Genomic DNA, 27,975 nt, shown 5'->3' with positions numbered 1-27,975 from the left:
CTACATAAAATAAAATAGTTCATTCTTTTGTCTTGAGCCTCCTTCACCGTAAAGCTCGTTCCATCGATGTAGCTCAGTCATACTTGTTGAGTCTGAAGAAATACTAGCACATACTTGCAAAAAACTGAGCCTATAAGGATACTTTTTTATGATGGGGGCATGGCTTCAATAATTAAACTGGTTTGTTCATTAAAAATCTCTCTACTCTTTGGAATCTTACCTGTTTATGGGCATATCACATGTCATCCATATTTAAAGGATGAACATCAACACATCCACTCAAAGATGGTAGCTCCTTCCCCTTTGCTATTGCTAGTGGTTTTTCCTGATAAAGTTTTCAATGGTAATAACATAATAAAATATGTGAAAAACAAAATAATGACATGTGATTCTAACCACTAAAATAACAAGAAAAAAATCGCATTCCATTATATAATCAAACACACTAATTTGAATGCAACAATTCACCAAATGCGTAATGCACTCTCCTCTAGACCGGATCAAATCAAAGGGAAATGTTGAACACAATGAACACTTACGCTTTAGATAATCTAGCTGCTAAATTTTTAGATCTTAATTTTCTCAAACATTCTGTTTCTATATTGGCAGAATGATAATGACATGAAGTTTGAAACCATTATCCTTGTTTGCAATTTCTAACAATATAGATGTAATCCAACTTGAACCCAAGTACAACATGTGTAACCTCTAAAGTGTAATATGCAAAATAACCAGCAAGCATAACCTATGTCCCTTTCTAATAATTAATCCATCCAACAAAAGAGAAATACCTTCTTTTCTTTTTCCAAAACTTCTCGGATTGGGCAGAATGCAGCTGTAATACATAAGTTCTACAACACAACCCATTGGCATTAGAAGACCAGCAAATTTTTAACACATGCTTGAAAAAAAAGAGAAAACGAACCCACCTTAAGGTCAGATCCAGAATATCCCTCAGTCATATTGGCAATTGCATCGAAATCAAAATCTGGGGTCAATTCTTCTTTGGCAAGCATAACCTTCAAGATTTTAGCTCTGGTTGATGCATTTGGCAAGTTTACAAATAACTTGTCCAGTAATGTAAAACTTGAAATTACTATTAATGTCCACAAATATTCAAAAAGGATAATAGGACTAAAAAATATATATTGAAATTGAAAATGAAAATCACATTAGTTGCGAAAAAATATGTAGCATGAGTATTTCTACCAAAAGAATATGTTATACTATAAAGAATATCAGAGAAATTCAAATGCTCACCTCCTTGCCATTCTTCGAATGACAGCGTCATCAAGATCAAAAGGCCTATTAGTGGCAGTGAGAACTAATACTCTCTCTTTTTCTTTAGTGAGCAATCCATCCCAGTTTGTCATAAACTCATTCTTCATACTATGCGAAGCCTCATGCTCTCCAGAACTGTCCCTTCTTCCCAACAGACTATCAACCTGCCAGGGGATTTGTAGTAAGAACTTCTAATACAAACTGAAAATTTTGAATGGAAGAGTAGACAAAAAATAGTTTCAGCTCACCTCGTTAATAAAGATCACACATGGGGAAATTTTACTTGCTAAGGAGAAAATAGCTCTAATTGACTTCTCATTTTCCCCAAACATCTACAACGATAAAGTAATGATCTACATCAACTAAAAATTCAAAATAACCACAGTTAAAAGAAATCAACTATTATTGATCATATTTAACTATACCATTGATGTAATGCTTGACATCGAAATATTTAGAAAATTTGCACCAGTTCTGTTGCAACAGCTTTAGCAAGCATTGTTTTTCCGGTTCCTGGAGGACCAAAGAGTAGGACACCTTTACAGGGCTGCGACAAAACATGGCATCAATTTTTGCATCGTGCTAAAAGTTAGAGCATTAGTTAAGAATGCCTATTTAGTTAATGCCAATGATTTTGAAATCGTAATGACATCCCATTAGATGAGCAAAATTAGTTGTAATCTTGACACTTGATAAAATTGACATATTTTAAAAACGTAAGGATTCTTTCATTGATTTTAGTAAATAAATTTAGTTTTTAAAATTATGTGTAATGTGGTTCATCATATTTTTTAACTTGATAGAAGGAGAATTGAAACCAACCTTTGTTAGTTGTCCTTTACAAAAAAGCTCAGGCCTTTGTAATGGAAGCATGACTAGCTCTTTAAGGGTATCCTTCACATTTTCCAAAGCTCGAACATCTTCAAAGGTCACCCCAATTTCACTTGGTGGAATTACATTGTCAAGAAGCTTCTTTTCATGGCGGTTCTCAGTAGCAACATTCTGAAAAAGTACATTGCATTTTATATTACAATATTGTAAAGTATATCACTATTTTATAATAGAAGCATAGCATTGCACTCAAATTTAAACATCACCTTATGTGTCTTCTTTGAGCTCTCATTCTTTTTATTTTCTTCCAGTATGCTCAACCCATGCCCAACACTAAAATAACATGATGATATCAAGAAACTTTGGTAATAATTCCTTACATTGTAATTTGTATTATCAATGAAAATTACCTTCCTCTGTTCAATATTGGTGAGAACAAACACAATAAGTTTACCTTTCACTAGAGATAATTAGTTTTCCATCCTTAGTAATGGGCTCAAATTCATTCATAAGATGGTGGCTCAAAGCCCATCCAACAATATTCTCTACACCTAAAAAGACAAATTAATATTATTATTCATATGATTATGAATCCGTGAGTCACATTTGAATGCTGCAAATGTTTAAGAAAGATAAAACATTTGCTCTGGTGTTTGAATGTGATTTGTATACTTTCCATGTTCAATAGTTGATATGGGGTTCATCACTAAAAATTTTAGTTGTTATTTTGGAGTTTTTAAATTTTGAATCATATTTTAAAAAACTCATATTTAACTTTTTCATGATTTATGCAATATGTAAAATTTATGGGCTTTAGACCTGCAATCTGAATTGCATCTGCTCGATAAATAACTTTTACCATCATAGGAATAAAATTTATGACACCATGTAACTATGATCATAGATACCATATTAAATGCAAAATAAACATTGATCAACGTATGACATATGAATCAAAATAAGCAAAAAACCTTGAGAAACAAGCATCTCGAACTTACATTTATTTGTAAGTTTTTGGTCCTTAATGCAAATTTTGTCTATCCCATCACAATCCAGGTTATTAAGCGAAAGCACCTACAAAAGCAACAATAAAACATTAAAGAAAAGGTACAACAGTTTCTTTCTATTCATAATACATTTGAATTTATTAACAAACATTCGATTACATTGTTAATAATGAATGCCTCAACCTCAAATACCTTTTACATTGGAAAAGAAAGAGAAACGTAACTATTTGAAAAAGTAAAATAATCTGCACATACTTTCTATAAGATATTTCTGAAAGAAATCTAACAAAAATGTCAACCATGGGATCTAAAACAAAAGCTCACAGTTTTAATATGTTGTAGATTCATCTTCACTTTAAGCATTTCAACATCTCATTCTAGCTGAAGTTTCCAATTAACAAGAAGGGCTTCATCCTATATTTATTAATGAAAACTATCAACCATACCTTATAAAATATTTAAATAATATATGTGTCTAATATGTTTTAACACTTTTCAGTATCTGAGGCATCTCCACCATCACTTTGTTTGGAAAAAGATCCAAAAGCTGCTTCTCTGGGTCCTCTTTAAATTTTCTCCCATACTGTAGCATTCAAAAATAAAATTACGTACTCAATTATTAAATTAATTGAAGGCATCTGTTTAATCAAACATGTCCTAAAGAAATTTGCAGCAACAAGTGAGTAATAAACAAAAAGAAACAGTCGAATCCTTTCAAAGCAATTTTATGGAGAAATGAAATGAAATTTTAAAGACTGAAAGGTAAAATGTATTAATGACTGAAATTAAAAAACTCCCTGGTATAGGTTGTCCTTATTTTCATTTTTATGCAAAAAAATTTTAAATTGGCAAATTAAAGCTCGTAGATCACTTGTTCACCAATTAATCCAAATATACTTACTAGAAATTCAAAACCATGGTCTAATTTCAATGAAAGGTAGTAGATCCCCAGGAGCTGCCTGTTGCATAAAAACCACTAGAACTCAATGTACATCAAAATAAGAAGAAAAATCAAGCAACCATGTCTAAACAAGTTAAGTATATGTAAGAACTATATAACCTTTTACTTTCTTTTATCAACCTTTATGTATGATCCAATAACGATAATACTTTCAGGCATTTTTTTAAGTTTTCTTTGTAAGGCAGTGTAGATGCATGGGTTGTCTACGAACGATGTCTCAACATCTTTCATGAAAAGTATAAGAGGACTATTCTTACTCTCACTGGTCACAACCTGGAAAAGAGTTATAGATCAATTAGGAAAATTTAAATAGGATAATTCCATAATTGAGTTTCAGTGAATATAATAGAAATTTAGACTACCTTGAAAAGTGAAATTTAAATAGGATAATTCCAGAATTGAATTTCAGTGAATATAATATAAGTTTAGACTACCTCGAAAAGTTCATTTAGGAGTAGCTTGTCCATGTTTTCTTCAATAGTGTGATCTAAGAGAAGGTCGCTTGTTGCCAAAAGGACAAAAACCACATTCAATGAGCACATATTTAAAATACGTCCTTATTTGGAACTTAATATCACATTTGATGCCAAAGTATTACATTTATATGAATAAGACGACGAAGAACTAGTCTCAATCCAATGCTGACGACATCCTTGTTTTTAAGACACTTCCCATTGAGCACGACAAATCCAGAGCTCCCTAAAAAATCGATAAAAAGTGACCTTCAAATAGAGGTGAATATTGTTATTTTTCATTTATGGAAATTATCTTCGTTCAAAGGTTTTTTAAATATTTTAAAATCATGGACATGGTGAATGTTTGAATGAAGGTCCTTGAATATCATTGAACAAGGGCCCTAAAAATAACCTTGCCCTAAAAGTAACCTTTCCACTTTATACCTCTAATTTTTCTTAGATTTTCCTGAAATTTTTTCATCCTTGGTTTGGAAAAAAATAGAATGAATATGAAAAGCTAATGATTTGTAGAATCATAGCACCCGAAGTAAACTTTCCAAAAGGTATAATATTGAATATATTTAAATTGATTACTGTGTATAACTCTGCATCACTTTCAATGGGACTTTACATAGTTACATAATGTGTTCTATCCTTCTTGTTTCAAGATGTTGGTTATAAATTTGTATTGCAATATGTAGTGAGCCATTGATTACCTTTGATCAGAAGATGATTTGGAGATGGTGACATCTTGGTCTGCCATGAGGGACTTCAGTATTTAGTGAGTTGTTGGTTAAGATATGTAATTCAAAGCATATGATCTTCCTTTGAGGATATGTTAGATCATTATGTCATGCTTATGTTCTTGATTACATGATTAGAACTTTGATAATCAATAGGATAAATGATTGAATGAGAGACTTCATTTATCTCTCATTCAATCATTTATCTTACCATAGCTACCATGCATTAACATGAGAAAATGATGCCCCTATTACCCAAGTCAAAAGGGGAGGTGTATTAAAAATAGCTCCATGGTTTGGGCTTGTTCCCAAACTTGATCAACCCTCTCTCTTTAGTCTACTTCAACTTGAGGTTAAATTTTGTATCAATTGGTTATGGACTCCCTATTCCAATTTATGTTTGTTGTGTTTGAGTTTCCAAATCAATTTCAATCTTGGAGAATATTTAAAGTCATTGCCATTATTGTCTACCTCTAATATCATCATAGATAGGGCTAAGAAAGAGACATTAAGAATACATGGGTAGAAGATAATGAATCTCTTAGACATAGCTTGTCCTACTTATTATGAGGTGATTACTTAAAACATAAAACCTAAGTCCCACTCAAAAATAAATTTATCATTTATTTGTCATGATTAAATTCTAGGAGCATACTCTACTAAAAAGAAGTGTCTTGTCATATCATATGCAAATGATGGTACTATGGTCTACCTATCTCAAGAGTTCAATATAAGAATTGATATATTAAAAGAAATGCATGGGCTTCTATTGTTATATTTTGCTTAAGGCATGGTTCTTTTGGTTCCCATTATTAAATTGGTCTAGGATATTAATACCACAAACTACAATCTTTGGAGAGATAAAACCATAAATCATCTTGATTATGTTTGTCCAATTATAATGACTCAAATTTTTAGTGGGCTATGGAAAATTATCAATGTTTGTATAGGTTGTGTTGTTACTTGATATACCCTTTTTGGTGATTACATGTAGTATGAAATGCTTTTCTCATTTTCACAATTGACTTTGGAATGAGATAAGGATCAAACCATAATGTAGTATGGGATGCACTCATTTTCTTTTTCATGTTCTCATCTTATTATAAGGGCTTAGGTTTTAGTTAAATGGGTTATGAGATGACACTTACAACAAAGACAAATCTATTTTTTGTCCAAAAGATCGCTATGTGTGCATGTGGTGTATGCATGAGCTAGTCACTATGTGTATGTGTGATCTATGTTTGAGCTTATCATTGCATGTGCACGTAATTCACATATGCAATGGACATTATCGGGATTTATACTCCTACCAGGGATAACTTTAAGAAACCACCCCTCGGGCAATTGTGTAAAATCTTGGTGGATAGGACATTATTTTTGGAGGGGATTTTTCATAATTGATGGCGAATTTTTTTTTTTAAATAGGGAAAAAAATTATTTCTTATTGCCAATTTTTTTCTAGGGTACGAAAATTCCATAAATTTCTGGCGAATAATACCTTGTTCTATGGGAAAAATATTTATTGTGGGAGGCAAATATTTTTTGTTAAAAGGAACAAATATATAATTGTATGAGCGAAAATTTTTACTCCGAAGGAAAATTATTTAAATGTATTGGCGATTTTTATCCACCGCTTGAAAATTATTTAAATGTATTGGCAATTTTTATCCACCACTTGAAAATTATTGAATTTTTTTTGGCGAATATTTTGTTATATATGGAAAATATATATAATTTATTCACGATTTCATTAATCCATTGCCATTAATAGACAAGGTACATCACATCAGATCAGTACATCACATCACATAAATTCATAATACATTGAATCCGGACTCTGCATGATGTTTCAATAACCGCGGCCTCTTTGACACGTGAAGGGTGACTCATACCTAAAATCTATCAATGATTTTAAACCGTTCGATGCTCGTAGATCAATGGCTGAAGTTTTATTTTGGCCCAATTTTCTAAAGAGAACATAGCTCACCAAAAAGTGCCCGGAATGGAATTGGATTTAATAGACACGTATCAAATGTCATGAATCACGATCGATAATTTCGTTCATTTAATAAATATCTTTTCAGTAATTGCAATCCACTCTGTCCCCACGACTTCCAATGTGATACTTGCCAACTTCATACTGGTTTATAGATGTTTCCTTTTTCGCACAATAGTGCATTTATGGGAAAGATTTGCAGAGATAAGAAATATTTTAAAAATTTAAACCAATTAATACAGTTAAAGAAGTAATTATTACAATCAAGAGCTTCAACCATTTATATACGATCTCTGCTTCTTTCATCTTCAATTAGCCTTTGCCATTTGGTAGATAAATCATCAGAGTTGTATTTAAATTCTTCCTCTGTTTTAGGTTAATAGGCTCAGGTTGTTTAATTTGCTAATCTGAGGCTTTGCAGATGGTGCTGAGCAGAGAATTTCTGCGAAACAAAAATAGGTATCATGTTAACACATACATTACATCCTGTTTCTTATCGTCTCTTCTAGACCTCAGAGGAGACAAGGTGGATATGCTGATGCTGTTGAGGAAGGTTTTTAAGGAAGACTCCCTTGAGATGACATTACCGTTGTCATCCTTGCATAAGTAGGTGTGGGGATACCTTGGGCGAGTGAATTATAGAAGCTTCTCCTCCCTGACAAAACAGTGCCAGTAGCCAAGCAACCATTTCTTCTGAACCTGAATGCGGAGCAGTTGACGCGTCACAAGAAATGGGCGCGGATTTGCAAGGACTTCCTCCAGAAATGGTTGCTCCTGGATGACTTTCCAAACTACAATCAGCTTGAAGAATTCTCTCAGCTTATGTTGTCTGAAGAATTCTACATGGAAGGAGGGTCGGATTCTTAGTGCAAATTTGTAAACCATCCACTACATGTGACCTAGCCCCATCCCCTGAGCCCCTATTATTTTTTTTTTTCCTATGTCCTCGAAACCGAACAGGCTCAGTGACTCACTCAGTTTGGCTTTTAAGTTTTTGAGGGTCTCAAACTTGAGCCGAAAAAATTTTAAATTTCCAAAGCATAAATATTAATGATAATTTTTCAAATTCCAGTTTGTTTCAGTTTGCCTCTTATAGTCTTATGGATATAAAAATGCTTTCTATAATTCTATTTCATTTTTATTAATTAATTTCTTTCAAATGCTTTTTGTATATGAGCTACGCTATTTCAATTATTTGTTAAACAATGGAAATAAATTTAATACTGTGATCTTTTTTATGTAATGCTATAAAAAAAGTCTAGTTTGTTCCATTAATTATTTGTACATTGATTATGGTTGATTATAATTTTATAAATTGCAAAGCGGATAAATCAAACCCTAGTCGTTCTCCCCTCCCCAACTCCAAGGAGAGAGAAGGGAGAGTCACTAGGGTTGATGGTTTTCACTTAGGAGAGACTTTACATTCAAAAGAGGGGTTGAAACCCACAAGATCCAATCCCACACAATGCAAGATTGGATTCTAAATGAGTTTCAAGGGTTGTGACATCAAGGATACCCTCTTTTGTAAAGAATGTAGATAGAAAGATTGAACTAGGAATGCATGTAAAGTAGGAAATATTCACTTATAAACAGAGATAGGGATACGGGATGAAGCTGCGGACCTGGAATTAGCAGTAAAATGTCGAGACGGTGTTGTTCTGCAAATTTGAGCAAAATTTGACAGGACGATGGTGCCTGGCGTGCACACGGTCCTCCGAAAAATCTGCGAAATGAAGGGGGATCTGTTCGTCTCTGCACAAGGATTCCAGATCTTCAATTACAGCCGCGTACCTGCAACCTACACACAGAAAAGAGAGGACGATTGGGGGGTTAGGGATGAGGTGTTTGCCTTTAGGTCAAACCCCGGTTTTGGAATTAACCAAGAAATGAGAATGTTGCAAATGTAAATGTTTGTAATGTAAACAAGTACTGATACCTTGTTGTAAGAATGTTTGTATTCTTACATGCGAAGGTGTAATGTATGTAGTATGTTGTATGTTGTATGTGATCTCCACTTCAATGGTTGAATCCTTGTCTTGAATGCAACACTTAGCCTTGAATGGAGACTTAGAATGCTCAATTGCTTGAAGGAATGCTTGAATGCTTGAATGTTTGAATGTTTGAATGTTTGAATATCGCTTCCGCGTCTTATACACATATGTCCTTCCTTTTTTCTAACCTCCTCAAATGGGAGAGGAAATGTAGTTTATACACTTGTCAATTAGGGTTGATAGACTGATTTTCCCGACCTTAGGCCGACCAGGAAACATTATTTTCCAATTTGCAAACTTAAAGACCCGAAGCCCCATAAGAGACCGGGCCCAAAATAGGGCCAGGGACCAGGGCGCTAGGCACCCTAGTCCAGAAGGACCAGGGCACTGGGAGCCATGGTCCCACCTCCAAGGATAGCAAGGTGCAAGGAGGATCAGGCCAGGGTGCTGAAAAATGCAGTTTTTGATGTCATGAACAAGTTTCGGGGTCTCCATTCAGGTTCCTTGTTGCATCGCCATCGTGAAGACCCAAATGCAGTCGAAATTGCAAGTGTCGCAATTTTAGGATGCTACATTTAGCCCCCACTTTAGCAGGAGTATAAGCGTACGCTCATACTTCTGATAAAGTACAAGGAAACAACATTGAAAGACTTTCACCACGTCAAGGAGGCAAGATACACCAAGCCCCCAGTGGACTAAGGATCTTACGACTTTGATTGACAAAGTAAAAGGGAAGATCATGAGGGAGAACCATGACTGTCAGTAGTAAGGTTCCCTCACTATGAGTCATGCAAGAAAGATATCAAAAATTTTCAAGGCAAAGCTAAATTTGTCAAGAAATTTTCAAGTATCTTGAAAAGCTATGAACGGGATGTATGCCCCCCTACGTTAAAGCGATCGCACACGCCTCACCGGGGGTGATTGCTTTAAGGTAGTGATACATATAAGAAATGAGAAAGGAGCACGTTATCACAAGGATTTAGCCCCCAAGTGTGAGATAAGCCCAAGGATAATAGACACAAAACACAAAGCACAGGGTGACTTCGCTTTCCTCGGGGTCAGTCTGTTGGATGATAATTCATGTATATCATATGTATGTATGCATAATTGTTCTTCATTCCCCAATCAAGGAAGGTCACCTAGAAGAAGGGAACACATGTGTCTTTTGAGTCAACGTGAGAGAGACCAAAAGAGATCTCAATGTTTTGCATCGTCCTCAAGTAGACAACACTAAGGACAACAAATAGAAGAATGAGAATAACACATAGAAGAAGTAACAAAAGAGAGGAGGAGAGAGTCTGCTGTGCTAATGAACTAGTCTAGCACGTCATCTACCCCCTGATCTTGCTGATCAATATTTCGGGAAGGTAGGAAATACGCTAGAGGAGGAACATTCAACACAGCAGATGGAGCTATCACAAGATCCAAACAAGGGCTATGTTCATATCCCAAGCCACGGTGTTCTTGTCTAGGAGCTTGGATAAGTGCTTTAGAAAATTCGTTAGATAGATGGTTATCAACATCAACATATTCATATTCACTATCAGAATGAACAGGAGTAACATTTTCATCTATATCATCATCAAGATTTATAAAAATAGGATCTTTAACTCACACCAGATCAAGACCATCATGCACCTTATGTTTAGGAGATTTCAGCTCAATCGTCGGCTGAGGAGAAAATGGAATAATATTGGCTGAAGGTGTTTTTGGAGATTGCAAAGTTTGAGAAGTAGCTGCCTGAGCTCTAAGACGATGCTTTTGTCGGCGTTCACATGCAGAACAATTTTGTCTAGTCTTAGTAGGAAGTTGAGAAGATTGAGGAGGAGGAATGTTCTCATCCTTTTCACTTGGGTGTTTAGGTTGTGGTCTCTTAGGTTGAACAATAGGAGAAGAGGAAGGTCTCTTCTCTCCATAAGAGGAAGGAGGAGGAACTGCTCCATATAAGGGAGGAATATTTGGTTTAGGAAGGAGACCAAGTCCATCATGACGAGGAGGGATAGGTCTACTTTTAGGAAGTTTATTAATCATAGGCATAGTCACATCCATAGGGATGGGTTGGGAATCTTCTTGAGGAAAGACATTAGTTTTATCTTTCAAAGGAAGAACTTCCTTCTCAAGAACGATAGGAATGTCAAGTTTGGGTGTTCTAGGTTCACTTAGAGATAGGATCATATCTTTTTCCATTTTTGATAAGATTTGAAAAGATGATCACTTCGCGGATGAAGAGATTGGAATTGTTTAGGCCAAAAGTAATCAATAGGAACGCTAGAAGTTCTTTCAGCTGGTTTAAAGAGACTATGATTGACAGTAACAACTTCACCATTATGGGGAAATTTCAAACACTTGTGAATAGGAGAAGCAATAGCTTTCATGGAAGATAGCCAAGGATAGCCTAGCTTCACACGAAATTGTTCGGATGATGGAATAATAGCAAAGTCCACATCAAGGGATTTGTTATGGACCTCAATAGGTAATGTAATAGAACCAATTGCAGGAGAAGAAAATGCATCAAATAGTTTTACAACCACATTTGTTTCATCATAAATCACTTGATTCAATTGCAAAGTAAAAAGAAATTCTTCAATAATGATATTAACCATACAAGAAGGATCAATAAGCACTCCACGGAAAGGTGTATTCTTGACTTTTGCAACTATATATAAAGGACAATCAGGTGCCTTGATAGTTTCACTAGAATCAAAGGTGATGGAAGGTTCTTTAGGGATTTTCTGCTGCTCTACAAAGTTAATCACATTCAGAGTCATAGACACAAGATCATCAGGTGAGACAGAAGAATCAGTAGTATCAATCGCATTAGAGGTATGAGAAGGTAATGGATCAGTAAAAATCTGAAGATTTTGGTTAGGAGGAGCTACAGATGTGTTGCCTTTATCATTCACTCCAGAAACAGAGATAGTATTATTATCAATCAAATCTTGAATTTTACCCTTTAAAGCAAAACATTTTCAGTATCATGCCCAGGATGGCGATGAAATTGACAAAAAGATTTGTTATCAAAATAGGGTGAATTAATCTTTGCAGGGTCTATTTGCCTTATAGGAGGAAGAGTAAGCACATTTTGTTCCAATAACTTATTCATAATACTATGCAATGATTCATTCAAAGGAGTGAACTTTCTTTCTTTCTTGAAAAACATAGAAATAGGAGGCACACCTGATGCCGCATTCACATTGTTGTTGATGATGTTTTCATTGAATTTAATGGACTCTCTGTTCGGTTTAAACTTCCCAAATGGTTGTTGACTACTATCACCCTTATCACTCGGAGCCATAGGATTTGCTTGTTCCATTTGACTCACAGTCAGTTGATAATTGTGAAGAGTTGCACACAACTGTTGGAAAGAAGTAAACTCAGAAAACATAAGTTTTTCTCTAATATCTTTTTGTAAATTAGAAATAAAGATTCTTTGAATGTCATTGTCAGGTACTGAAAAAGAAATTTGAGCATACAAATGCTTATATCTACCAATGAAATCAGTCACTTTTTCTTTAACACCTTGTTTACAATGCATTAAATCAATCAAAGTAACTTTAGGACTTATATTGTTTTGAAATTGTTGAATAAAAGCATTTTCAAGTTGTTCGAAAGAAGTAATAGAATAAGAAGGCAACGAGAAATACCATTGTAGGGCTTTATCTCTTAATGTTCTAGTAAACAGTTTTGCAAGCAACCTTTGGTCATAAGCAAAATCAGTACATATTGTTTGAAAGGTCTTAACATGTGTTAAAGGATCACCCTTACCATTATAAAGCTCCAAATGCAGAATTTCAACATGTTTAGGGGGGATAGCTCGAACAATGTCAAGAGAAAGTGGGCTCGCAACATCAAATGTGGGCACACTAAACTTAGATTGATTCATAGAGGCAATTTGTTGTTGTAAAGAAGAGACAGTTTGTGCAAGATTGTTAATGGTCGCTTCAGTCGAAGAGTTCATATTGGACGTGTTAGATTGTGATGGAGGTGTTATGTTATTGAAAGAAGGTAGAGAGTAAGGTGGTGGGACACTATGATAGTTAGTCATAGGAGATGATTGGAAAGGAGGAACACTACAAGGAGGAATGGAAGGGTTAAATGAATTGCCCCCTTGTGTCATGTTCATTTGCGGAGATATAATAGGAACACTTATTGAAGGAATGAATGAAGAAGTCAGATTGAATGAAGGAAGGGGGTTGATTGAAGAAGAAGGATTGCCCCCATGATTGGTGATCATAGGAGGAATGTCTTGTATTGAAGTAGTCATTATGTTTGATGTGAAAGTAGGTATACTAGCAATAGGAGTTGTCAAAGGAATAGAATGATTAACTTGAGTAGGAGGTTGTGTATAACCTAAAGTTTCAGCACAACTTTTCATAGGCATCACATTCGAATCCACAATGTGTGCAATACCATGCAAAATATCAATTCCATTCTTATCACTTTGAACCATATGTTTTAGACCCTCAATTAATGAAAGAGCTTCACTATCGGGGTATTCTTGAGACATCCATTGTCGAAAATCATCAAATTGGTTATCCAATTTTGAAAGTTGTTCTACAGAAACCTCATGGAGAGCTTCTTCATCATTAAGAGGATTAGAGGAATTACCCATGTCCTCGTTAAAAAGGCCATTCAAATTAGGTTCCATCTCCTCGGTAATTACACCTTGGAAAGACTTAATTCTAAGGCTTCGTCTAACGGGAATAGTGTAAGTAGGACTTATTGTTGTAAAACTCATGCACTAAAGAAAGAGAGAAGATTTTGAATTTTAGAGGTAGCAAATTTCAATAAAATCAGCCAATCTCCTAGATTTAAGCTATTAAATGCAATCAGGACAATCTCCCGAAATTTCAAAAAAAATGTCCGGGACCGTGGCGAACGGAGTGCACACGGTCCTCGCAACTTTTTTCAAAATTTTCAGGGATGAAAGTTATGATGATTTTAAAGCTAATCTGAAAAAATTGAGTGATTTTACGATCTGTAGATAGGCCAAATTAAAGTTGCAATCTCAAAATTGAACCCTACCAAGATTGTTGAAAAATGCAAAATTTGAATTTTGAAAAAGAGAGAGAAACTGAAATTTTGAATTTTATGATTTTAGAGGGAATACTAAAAGCAATGCAAGCTTTGAAATTTAAAAATCAACTCAATTTCACGCAAAATTCAATTTTGAAAGTGGAAATCAAGGTTGCTGCAATTAAACACTTAATTTCAAAAGTCACAAACTGCAAAAATTTGAATAAAACATTGAAATTTCGAATGAATGCTAACACACTTTTCAGATTTAGGACTGTAAGAAACACAATTTTGATACAAATTTCAATTTCAACAATTTTTGAATGATTAGAAGCCTCAATCCAAGCAATCGCTAGACCAACTTTGACTTTAATTTTGAAAGTGTTAAAATTGATAAAATCAGCCAAAATTCTGGATTTTAGCAGAAAAATACAGTAAGATCTAGCTCCCGAAATTTTGGAAAAAATGTCGGGGACGATGGCGCTCGGGGTGCACACGGTCCTCGCAACTTTTTTCCAAATTTTCAGGGATGAAAGATATTGTGATTTTATTGCAGAATCCAAAGTTACAGCCGATTTGGAGGTGTTTTGATCAGTGAAATTATCAGTCAAAGGTTGAATCAAAAAGGTCTTAAAAATTAGGGTTTTGACATTTAACCACTTAATTTTCAGAATTAAAGCACAAATATGAATTGACAATTTGCAATAGAAGGGTAGATCTAAAACAAGCATTAACAATTAAACATTTCACAAGTTTAATTACTAAAAAGAAAATTTTAGGGTTTTTATGCAATTAGCCTCTAAAATTTGCAAAAGATCAAACATGGAAATATAATTAGGAAAGCAAAATTTTCAGATCTAACCATGAATAATCAGAATGAGGATGTTCACGTAGGGTTCACCAAAATGTAAAACAGAAAAATCGAACCCTAGTCGTTCTCCCCTCCCCAACTCCAAGGAGAGAGAAGGGAGAGTCACTAGGGTTGATGGTTTTCACTTAGGAGAGACTTTACATTCAAAAGAGGGGTTGAAACCCACAAGATCCAATCCCACACAATGCAAGATTGGATTCTAAATGAGTCTCAAGGGTTGTGACATCAAGGATACCCTCTTTTGTAAAGAATGTAGATAGAAAGATTGAACTAGGAATGCATGTAAAGTAGGAAAGATTCACTTATAAACAGAGATAGGGATACGAGATGAAGCTGCGGACCTGGAATTAGCAGTAAAATGTCGAAACGGTGCTGTTCTGCAAATTTGAGCAAAAGTTGACGGGATGATGGCGCCCGACATGCACACAGTCCTCCAAAAAATCTGCGAAACGAAGGGAGATCTGTTCGTCTCTGCACAAGGATTCCAGATCTTCAATTATAGCCGCGTACCTGCAACCTACACATAGAAAAGAGAGGATGATTGGGGGGTTAGGGATGAGGGGTTTGCCTTTAGGTCAAAGCCCAGTTTTGGAATTAACCAAGAAATGAGAATGCTGCAAATGTAAATGTTTGTAATGTAAACAAGTACTGATACCTTGTTGTAAGAATGTTTGTATTCTTACATGCGAAGGTGTAATGTATGTAGTATGTTGTATGTTGTATGTGATCTCCTCTTCAATGGTTGAATCCTTGTCTGGAATGCAACACTTAGCCTTGAATGGAGACTTAGAATGCTCAATTGCTTGAAGGAATGCTTGAATGCTTGAATGTTTGAATGTTTGAATGTTTGAATATCGCTTCCGCGTCTTGTACACATATGTCCTTCCTTTTTTCTGACCTCCTCAAATGGGAGAGGAAATGTAGTTTATACACTTGTCAATTAGGGTTGATAGATTGATTTTCCCGACCTTAGGCCGACCAGGAAACATTATTTTCCAATTTGCAAACTTAAAGACCCGAAGCCCCATAAGAGACCGAGCCCAAAATAGGGCCAGGGACCAGGGCACTGGGCGCCATGGTCCTGGGGGACCAGGGCACTGGGCGCCCTAGTCCAGAAGGACCAGGGCGCTAGGCGCCATGGTCCCACCTCCAGGGACAGCAGGGTGCAAGGAGGATCAAGCCAGGGTGCTAAAAAATGCAGTTTTTGATGTCATGAACAAGTTTCGGGGTCTCCATTCAGGTTCTATGTTGCATCGCCACAGTGAAGACCCAAATGCAGTCGAAATTGCAAGTGTCACAATTTTAGGATGCTACATAAATATATAGTCATTCAGAATATTAAATTTCAAAAGTTTCAAGATACAAAAGTTTATCGGTAAAGGTTTTTTCATTCTATTAATTTAAAAGTTTCAAGATACAAAATTTGTAGTCATTCATGCATAAACACAGACAGAGAGAAAACCATACTGCCCACAACTTATAGCAAGCAGAGAAAAAATCTAGTTCATTGCTGGATATCCATAACAAATGTTCTACTAGTAATAAATCATTTGGAAGCAAATTAAAAAACATTGGCCGATACGATAGTCCACTCACTCACTATCCCCCTGGGTCGCCTCCTCCTAGTCCCTTCCCTCCTTGGATGTCGATGCTTTCCCTTTTTCCACTTCAGCTTTCATTTTTGGAATGCAGTTTAGGCACCCGAAGTCAGGTTCACCCTCCAAGATGGCCAGTAGCTATATGGCCCTTCCTTCTTCAGCCCTATCTCTCAATTCCCTACCAACCTCCATCCTTGCCACCACATGAAAAGCCTTCAGGACTTCATCCACCTTGGTTAATTTCACAAAGAGTTTCATCGCTTTCCACCCCACTTGGGCACGTTCATGATACTAGTATTTGATTTCATCCTTTGGGCCATGAATAAAAGGAAGCAAATCCTCCTACTCGTCCCCTTCCTTAATTCGAATGCCAACTCCCGACACCACCCACTCCAAGATTGAATCCAGGTTAATCAAAAAATCCCCATCAATCAATTTGACCAATGTGAGTTTTACCTTTCCACGTCCAGTTCGAATTCATAGGCCCACGCCAGTATTAGAGAGTAAACATCCATGTTAGTTCGATACCGGTGATTGATATGTACCACCTCCTCTGCAAGCATCAGTCGAGCTGCCGCCCACAACTTCTCCTCCTTAAACCTAAACAGTCCTTGCATTCGTTTATCGGATACTTTTCCCAAAAAGGGCACCAACTTCTTGTCTGTTCCAGTGTGAAATTGGCCTCGATGGTCACCTACAATTTAAAAAGTACTTTGTGCAAAAAATGTCTTACAGAAGCTACGAACTATAGATTTGTTCTTCCTCAAAGAAAAAACTTGCACACAGATCAAAAGGTAATAAATTTTGCCTCTGTCATATAGGTCAGGTAATGAATGTGTACGATAAGGAATTAATGCCATGAGATCAAGAAAAAGATTTCATGCCATCATCCCCTTCCTCCGTTCATGCGACCTACCACAAACAACTCCTTCTGCAACAATTAATCGCCACCTTGGCATTTGTACTTTCCAAATTTGCTCGCCTTAACAGGTTGATGACTGCATGTTTTTTAAAACTAATACACTAAATTTATGTTGAACTTTTATATATATATATATATATATATATATATATATATATATATATATATATATATATATATATATATATATATATATATATATATATATATATATATATATATATTTTAAACTATTTTTCAAAATTATATATCGTAAACATATTTTGAATGTTTTCTTTTTTATATTAAACTTTTACCTTTCAAATTGTATATCAAAATTTATATTTTTATTTAGTTATTTGTTTTATTCTAGAAACTAAGTTTCATGTTTTATACTATTTTTGAATTTCAAATTTTTACAAATAATATTAACATTATATTTAATAGTTATCTCAAACTATAGTCTATTGCACATCTTTAAAATTTAAATGTCTCTTATTATGGGACTTGCGACATCTGACAACACTCAAGTTCTCAATAGGTATCATCGTCCGTCGGATGAGTAGAGATCAACAACTTAGGGTGGATTTCAGCCCAAATATGGGCAGTGAACACATTGGTGAGAAATTCGCTCAGAATTGAACATTTTAAATTTAATTAAATATAATTAAGTCTATAGTCTATAGACTATAAATCTCTTTTTCGGGCGGAAGTTTAAAATGATTAAATAGACTTTAAAAACAGACCCGAAAAGTGAGTCGTGACACGAGTATGGTGACAAGCCAGAAAAATGGCAGAAGTCATGGGACCCACTACATCTGTAAATAGGTACCATCATCTGTTGGATGAACAAAGATCAACGACTTAGAGTGGATTTCGGCCCGAATGTGGAAAGTGAACACATTGGTGAGAAATTCGCTCGGAATTGAAAATTTTTAATTTAGTTAAATATAATTAAGTCTATAGTCTATAGACTATAAATCTCTTTTTCCGGTGAAAGTTTGAAATGATTAAATAGATTTAAAAAACAGAACCGAAAAGTGACATGAGTATGGTGACGCGCCAAAAAAATGGCAGAAGTCATGGGACCCACTACATCTGTAAATAGGTACCATCATCCGTTGGATGAACAAAGATCAATGGCTTAGGGTGGATTTCGGCCCGAATGTGGAAAGTGAACACATTGGTGAGTACTTCACCCGAAATTGTTATTGAACATTTTAAATTTAATTAAATATAATTAAGTCTATAAAGCTCTTTTTCGGGCGGAAGTTTAAAATGATTAAACAGACTTAAAAAAACAAACCCGAAAAGTGACACGAGTATGGTGACGTGCTTGAAAACTGGCAGAAGTCATGGGACCCACGACAACAAACAACAGGTATCATCGTCCATTGGATGAGAAAAGATCAACGACTTAGGGTGAATTTCGACCCGAATGTGGGAAGTGAACACATTTGTGAGAACTTTGTCTAGAATTGAAACATTTTAAATTTAATTAAATATAATTAAGTCTATAAATCTCTTTTCGGGCGGAAGTTTAAAATTATCAAACAAACTTAAAAAACAAATCCATTAAGTCACAACATCGACGACAAGCGTAAAATTTGAGAGCATCAACGAGGATGCAGAGTTTAGCAAATTGTGGGATATGGAGCATGGCAGGACTGAAGGTGATGATGATGAGCATGAGGTTCCCATTGAGCCCCCTCCAACAACTACTACAGTCTTGAAAATATCAGGTGGAGTCAGTGAGTCCATGAAAGAAAAATATAGCAAAGGGGCAAACCTTGTGGAAAAAGTGGGTTTTGATGGTGGTGGTCTAGGTGCCAGAGGAGATGGCATTTGGTATCCATTTCAGGTACAACTTCCATCATAGTCAAAATCAAAAGGTCCTTATAAACTAGTCATTGGACTTGATTCTTCAGATTCATCACAGATAGGTACTACTCATTACCCTTAGGGTCCACCTTCATTTGTTTCAGGTTCAAATCCACAACCACCACCACAACATGGTATTCCCATTGGTGGTGAATCAAGTGGCACTGCCACTTGTGGGGAATCTAGGGATAGTATTCCTATTATTGTTCAGTCAAGTGCCGCTATGATTGGTGGGGTTGGCATGGGGTCTACTACTAATACTAGTTGTCTTGGTGTTGGACAAGGGCAACAATAAAATATCTCTTGAAAGAGGCCACTAGAGGTAGATACTCAATATCATACTATTGAGAATCCTATAGCAAGTGCCACTGATACTACAAATAAATCATTTGCAGCTTCAGATCACACACCTCAAAAGACTATGAAAACTACACATGAAAGTGTCAGTGGGAGTGGGACAACATCAGGAACTGTTGTTGGTAATCCTGGTCAAGCATTAGTTAAAACCATAGGAATAAGTGGAACTGGAGCCTATGGTATTCCTATGCCACCTTTCAAACATTCAATTGCTTCAGCAAGCCCAGATTTTCAATTTCGTGATTACTATGAAAAATATGAACACACAACAAAAGCAAATAAAGAAAAAAAAAAAAGAAAGCATTTCATAGGAATTCCTTGTCTGAAGTTGTAAACGAACAACCTGCAAGGAACAGGGTGTTTCCAACATATGACCCATAGAAAGATATGATGGAGTTCATGGTTGTTATGCCCCCAGACACATCTAAAGATAAAAATCCACCACACAGTCAGATAGATCCCTCTCAATTTCAAGTTAGCACCCTCCAAATGGATTTTTCCAAAGTACATAATATGGACAAAATTAGTGTGTCAAAAAGGACTAACGAAGTCGTCTACACTTCACTGCTAAAGGTGGAGAGAGAAAAAAATAAACTGGAGAAACAAACAGAAAAGTTACAGGAAGATGTGGAAAATAAAAATTCAAGGAGGAAAGCAGTAGATAGCAAGTGCAATGATTTACAGAAATGGATTAAAAATTTAGGCTCTGCAGTAGAAATTGCAGAGCAGGAGAAGAAGGATGTAGAATTGAAGGACCTGACTGAAAAACTGGCTAAACGCAGTAAAAAAAGTTGTTGAGGAAAAAGCCAGTATTCAAAAATTGTACAAAAGTTACGAGTCTGCTGCTGTAGAAATGAGAAAGTTACAGGACCTATTGGATCATGGGAAGGAAAAAGAAAAACATTTGCAAGAGGAAGTAGAGGAAGTGCACAAATGAAAGAAGACCTGCACAATGCAAATGATAAAATAAAAACTTTGGAGGATAGATTGAAAGATAATATGAAAAATACAATGAAGTATATACAAGAAAACATTTGGCGGTGAATAATGCTGAGTAGTGAGAATTTGTGTGAATGGTTTCAATTGACTGAAAGTATGAGACAAATTTTTATAAAAATTAAAGGGCACTATGAGAAGAGCACACATGTTTATTCAAAAGAGGAAATGGCAAAAACGATTTTGAAAGTAGTCTACAGTTCCAGTGACAACTACTTGGCATCCAAGGGAATTAAGAGCCGCATTGATGCCACAGTTAAGACATCATCTATCATTCAAAAATCCCAGAAGCTAAGGGAAACATCAGAAGTTATGGACAGTTGTGGAAAAAAGATAGTGAAGCTGCAAGAAATGAAAAAAAATTTGATTAAACTTGGTCTGCCTAAGCCTATTGACACATCAAATAAATTCATTGGAGAAGAAGCTTACAAAAAAATCATGGAGATAAAAATGAAGTCTGATTTAGACTTGCTTCCAAAGGACACAACTCCCAAAAGCTTTCTGGAATTCATCCAACCATTTACAACTCTAAATATGGTATTGGATGAAGCAGTGATGTCAAGTAAATCTTATAAATATGGAATGTTGATAAAGTTGGAGTTGACTTTCCATAGTTTACAAAATATTGACCTTCCATCAGACGAAGAGTGGAGCACCCTACAAAAACTGCCACATAATTCTTAAGAATCATAGTATGTATTGCACAATTTTCTTCTTTTATTCTTAATTTCAAGGTTTTATGTTTTTTCTGTTTGCTATTTTGCTAATCTATCCTATGAATCTATTTTATGAATAGGGAAAAAATAGCACTCGCTATTGCTATTTTGCTAATCTAGCCTATGAATCTATGATGCACAGTATAAAACTTCAGCCAGTAAATTTTTATTCTCAAATTCTCCCTTGCTTTAACATTTATGTATTTCTCTATTTCTGATTAGTAGGTTTTAGGCACTGCTATTATCTATGTTTAATTTGTCATGGCATGAATTAATATTTAATTTTCAACTTTGTTTTTTGAACAAGAGACATCAAACATGTAGCAGATGTTAAATTGCTAATATGGCCTGTGATGGACATATAAATATGTGCTGAGTTTGTGATTTTGATGTTCAGTGTTCACATGTTGCAAACTTGCAATTCAACTTGAAGCTGTTGTTGCTCCCTTGTTTCTATAAAAGGGAATTCAAGGTCATTTGCAATTTTGCAAAAAGTTCTACTTCTAAAACTTTTTATTCACTTTTGCATGGACATTGGAGAATGACACAGGAGTTGTTTTTCCTCTCTTGTTTTTATAAAAGGGAATTCAAGTTCATTTGCAAAGGGTTCTGAAAAAATTGGTTAAACCAAGCCCCCTCGACTACTTTGGGCTACACACCGAACTTGGTAATTGGTTCTGTTCCCCTAAGGTTATTTTAGATAAGTGTCAATTTTAATGATTAATTTTTAAATTAAATTAATTGAGTTGATGGAGACAAATGGAGTTCAAGTTAACAAGAAATAATGAAATGATTAAGATGGATTAGGAATGACTTGGAATTGGCATAATAATGACTTTGAGTGTTAACATGTCATACAGACATAGAAACTAAAATTTGGAATTGAATTGTGATTTGAGGTATGTGATGGTTAGAGATTGTGAGATCTCGGATGTTAGGATGAGATTGTGCATATGATATGGAATAAATAGAACAATTGTGTCTTGGGTGGCACAATTTTGTGTGATTTGAAATTTCAATTTCACAACTTGTTTAGCAATTGATTTAGGGTGAATCCATAATAGTGAGGCTCACTTGTGGGACATCACATTTTTGAACTCAAATGAAGGTGAAAAGTAAAAACATCTTCATTCAAAGGTACATCAAAAAGTACCTTCGTTTGAAGGTTTAAAACATTAAAAAAAACCTTCAAGTGAAGGTAATATTAAAAAATGGATTAAAAGCGACTTTCAAATAGAGGTGAATATCGTTATTTTTCATTTATGGAAATTATCTTCGTTCAAATGTTTTTTTTTTGTTTTTTTAATTGTGGACATGGTGAATATTCGAATGAAGGTCCTTGAATATCGTCGAACAAGGGCCCTAAAAATAACCTTGCCCTAAAAGTAACCTTTCCACTTTATACCTCAAATTTTTCTCAGATTTTCCTCAATTTTTTTCATCCTTGGTTTGGAAAAAAATAGAATGAATATGAAAAGATAATGATTTGTAGAGTCATAGCACTCGAAGTAAGCTTTCCAACAAGTATAATATTGAATATATTTAAATTGATTACTGTGTATAACTCTGCATCACTTTCAATGGGACTTTACATAGTTACATAATGTGTTCTATCCTCCTTGTTTCAAGATGTTGATTCTAAATTTGTATTGCAATATGTAGTGAGTCGTTGATAATCTTTGATCAGAAGATGAGTGATCTTTTGCGATGGGTGTTGGTTTCATGTAGAACTCTTGGATTCTACCATTAAGTTGTATTGATAGTTTGACATCTTTGGTTTTGTTGACAAAGGATGCGCAATTGTATGTTGTTGGTTTCATGATCATGGTTTGACTTTTCCCTTTGAGAGCTCCTAGTGTTGAGTTTTGTGATCATGTTAGGCCTAAGGAGGGTCTTCAGTCTGGAGATGGTTATCATGATGCTTAAAGAGCTTGGTTTTGTGGTTTACTGGGAGCTTTGGTAGTGATATGGATTCATCATTTGATGATGGATAGGTATCTTCATGTCATTTGGAGATGGTGACATCTTGGTCTGCCATGAGGGACTCTTGAGTATTTAGTGAGTTGTTGGTTAAGATATGTATTTCAAAGCATATGATCTTCCTTTGAGGACATGTTAGATCATTATGTCATTCTTATGTTCTTAATTACATGATTAGAACTTTGATAATGGTCTTGTTCTTTCTCTTTGGTTTTGCATATTAATCATTTGCTTGGAGCTTCATGATTTTGTAGGGTTGCATTTTAAATTAGCACGGATCGATTGATTGGTATTCATGGATATGAGAGTGACTTGGGTGAGGAATAATCATCAAATAGAATAGCTTGAAGTTTTTCTTAATGGTTCAATCGATAGGATAAATGATTGAATGAGAGACTTCATTTATCTTCATTCAATCATTTATCTTACCATAGCTACCATGCATTAACATGAGAAAATGATGCCCCTATTACCCAAGTCAAAAGGCGATGTGTATTAAAAATAGCTCCATGGTTTGGGCTTGTTCCCAAACTTGATCAACCCTCTCTCTTTAGTCTACTTCAACTTGAGGTTGAAATTTGTATCAATTGGTGCTTAACTCCCTATTCCAATTTATGTTTGTTGTGTTTGTGTTTCCAAATCAATTTCAATCTTGGAGAATATTTAAAGCCATTGCCATTATTGTCTATCTCTAATATCATCATAGATAGGGCTAAGAAAGAGACATTAAGAATACATGGGTAGAAGATAATGAATCTCTTAGACATAGCTTGTCCTACTCATTATGAGGTGAATACCTAGAACATAAAACCTAAGACCCACTCAAAAATAAATTTATCATTGATTTGTTATGATAAAATTCTAGAAGCATGCTCTACTAAAAAGAAGTGTCTTGTCATATCATATGCAAATGATGGTACTATGGTCTACCTATCTCAAGAGTTCAATATAAGAATTGATATATTAAAAGAAATGCATGGGCTTCTATTGTTATATTTTGCTTAAGGCATGGTTCTTTTGGTTCCCATTATTAAATTGGTCTAGGATATTAATACCACAAACTACAATCTTTGGAGAGGTAAAACCATAAGTCATCTTGATTATGTTTGTCCAATTATAATGACTCAAATTTTTAGTGGGCTATGGAAAATTATCAATTTTTGTATAGGTTGTGTTGTTACTTGATATACCCTTTTTGGTGATTACATGTAGTATGAAATGCTTTTCTCATTTTCACAATTGACTTTGGAATGAGATAAGGATGAACCCATAATGTAGTATGGGATGCACTTGTTTTCTTTTTCATGTTCTCATCTTATTATAAGGGCTTAGGTTTTAGTTAAATGGGTTATGAGATGACACTTACAACAAAGGCAAATCTATTTTTTGTCCAAAAGATCACTATGTGTGCATGTGGTGTATGCATGAGCTAGTCACTATGTGTATGTGTGATCTATGTTTGAGCTTATCATTGTATGTACACGTAATTCACATATGCAATGGACATTATTGGGATTTATACTCCTACCAACGATAACTTTAAGAAACCACCCCCTGGGCAACTGTGTAAAATCTTGGCGAATCAGACATTATTTTTGGGGGGGATTTTTCACAATTTATAGTGAATTTTTTTTTTTAAATAGGGAGAAAAATTATTTCTTATTGGCGATATTTTTCTAGGGTACGAAAATTCCATAAATTTCTGGCGAATAATACTTTGTTCTATGGGAAAAATATTTATTGTGGGAGGCGAATATTTTTTGTTAAAAGGAACAAATATATAATTGTATGAGCGAAAATGTTTACTCCGAAGGAAAATTATTTAAATGTATTGGCGATTTTTATCCACTGCTTGAAAATTTTTGAATTTGTTTTGGTGAATATTTTGTTATTTATGAAAAAATATATAATTTATTAGCGATTTAATGAATTCATTGTCATTAATAGACAAGGTACATCACATCACATAAATTCATAATACATTGAGTCCACACTCTGCACGATGTATCAATAACCGCAGCCTCTTTGACATGTGAAGGGTGACACATACCTAAAATCTATCTATGATTTTAAACCGTTCGATGATAGTAGATCAATGGCTGAAGTTTTATTTCGGCCCAATTTTTTGAAGAGAACATAGCTCACCAAAAAGTGCCTGGAATGGAATTGGATTTAATAGATGCATATCAAATGTCATGAATCACGAATGATAATTTCGTTCATTTAATAAATATCTTTTCCGTAATTGCAATCCACTCTGTCCCCACGAGTTCCAATGTGATACTTGCCAACTTGGTACTAGTTTATAGCTGTTTCCTTTTTCACACAATAGTGCATTTATGGGAAAGATTTGCAAAGATAAGAAAGATTTTAAAAATTTAAAGCAATTAATACGGTTAAAGAAGTAATTATTACAATCAAGAGCTTCAACTATTTATATACGATCTCTGCTTCTTTCATCTTCAATTAGCATTTGCCATTTGGTAGATAAATCGTCGGAGCTGTATTTAAATTCTTCCTCTAGTTTAGGTTTATAGGCTCAGGTTGTTTAATTTGCTAATCTGTTTTCTCAAGATGGACATTGCCATCCGCTTGATAAGCATTTCTGCAGAGAACTAGAGGGCCTTTCTAGGCTCCGTTAGAGACCCAATCCTCCAATCAGTCTGCAAGGAGGTTGGGTCATTCACCAATGAGGCTTTGCGGATGGTGCTGGGTAGAGAGTTTCTGCGAAACGAAAATAGGTATCATGTTAACACAGACATTACATCCCGTTTCTTAGTGTGTCTTCTAGACCTCAGAGGAGACAAGGTGGATATGCTGATGTCATTGAGGAAGGTTTTTAAGGAAGACTCCCTTGGAGACGACATTACTGTTGTCGTCCTTGCACAAGTAGGGGTGGGGATACCTTGAGCGAGTGAATTATTCGAGCTTCTTCTCCCTGACCAAACAGTGCCCGTGGCCAGGCAACCGTTTCTTCTGAACTTGAATGCGGAGCAGTTGATGCGTCACAGGAAATGGGCGTGGATTGGCAGGGACTTCCTACAGAAATGGTTGCTCCTGGATGACTTTCCAAACTACAATCGGCTTGAAGAATTCTCTCAGCTTATGTTGTCTGAAGAATTCTCTCAGCTTATGTGTGTCGGATTCTTAGTGCAATGTTGTAAACCATCCACTACATGTGACCTAGCCCCACCCCCTGAGCCCCTAGTAGTTTTTTTTTTCCTATGTCCTCGATACCTAACAGGCTTAGTGGCTCACTCAGTTTCACTTTTAAGTTTTTGAGGGTCTCAGACTTGAGACGAAAAAATTGTAAATTTCCAAAGCATAAATATTAATGATAATTTTTCAAATTCTAGTTTGTTTTAGTTTGCCTCTTATAGTCTTATGGATATAAAAATGCTTTCTATAATTCTATTTCATTTTTATTAATTAATTTCTTTCAAATGCTTTTTTTATATGAGCTACGTTATTTCAATTATTTGTTAAACAATGGAAATAAATTTAATACTATGATCTTTTTTATGTAATGCTATAAAAAAAATCCAGTTCGTTCCACTAATTATTTGTACATTGATTATGGTTGATTATAATTTTATAAATATATAGTCGTTCAAAATATAAAATTTCAAAACTTTCAAGATACAAAAGTTTATCCATAAAGGTTTTTTCATTCTATTAATTTAAAAGTTTCAAGATTCAAAATTTGCAGTCATCCATGCATAAACACAGATAGAGAGAAAACCATACTGCCCACAACTTATAGCAAGCAAACAAAAAAACCAGTTCATTGCTAGATATCCATAACAAATGTTCCAGTAGTAATAAATCATTTGGAAGCAAATTAAAAAACACTAGCCAATACAATAGGCCACTCACTCACTATCCCCCTGGGTCGCCTCCTCCCAGTCCCTTCCCTCCTTGGATGTCGATGCTTTCCCTTTTTCCGCTTCAGCTTTAATTTTTGGAATGCAATTTAGGCACCCGAAGTCAAGTTCACCCTCCAAGATTGCCAGTAGCTATATGGCCCTTCCTTCTTCAGCCCTATCTCTCAATTCCCTACTAACCTCCATCCTTGCCACCACATGCAAAGCCTTCAGGACTTCATCCACCTTGGTTAATTTCACAAAGAGTTTCATCGCTTCCCACCCCACTCGGGCACATTCACAACACTGGTATTTGATTTCATCCTTTGGGCCACGAATAAAAGGAAGCAACTCCTCCTACTCGTCCCCTTCCTTAATTCAAATGCCAACTCCCGAGACCACCCACTCCAAGATTGAATCTAGGTTAATCAAAAAATCCCCATCAATCAATTTGACCAATGTGAGTTTTACCTTTTCCACATCCGGTTCGAATTCATAGGCCAATGCCAGTATCAGAGAGTAAACATCCAT

The 27,975-nt window shown here is 35.2% G+C and overlaps 1 pseudogene; it reads right to left on the bottom strand.

The window, feature by feature from the left end:
* Window positions 1–27,975, bottom strand: LOC131030891 (uncharacterized; annotated as a pseudogene).

Source organism: Cryptomeria japonica, chromosome 10, assembly GCF_030272615.1.
Source record: "Cryptomeria japonica chromosome 10, Sugi_1.0, whole genome shotgun sequence".
Lineage (NCBI taxonomy): Eukaryota > Viridiplantae > Streptophyta > Pinopsida > Cupressales > Cupressaceae > Cryptomeria > Cryptomeria japonica.
This window is presented reverse-complemented; position numbering and strand designations above follow the sequence as displayed.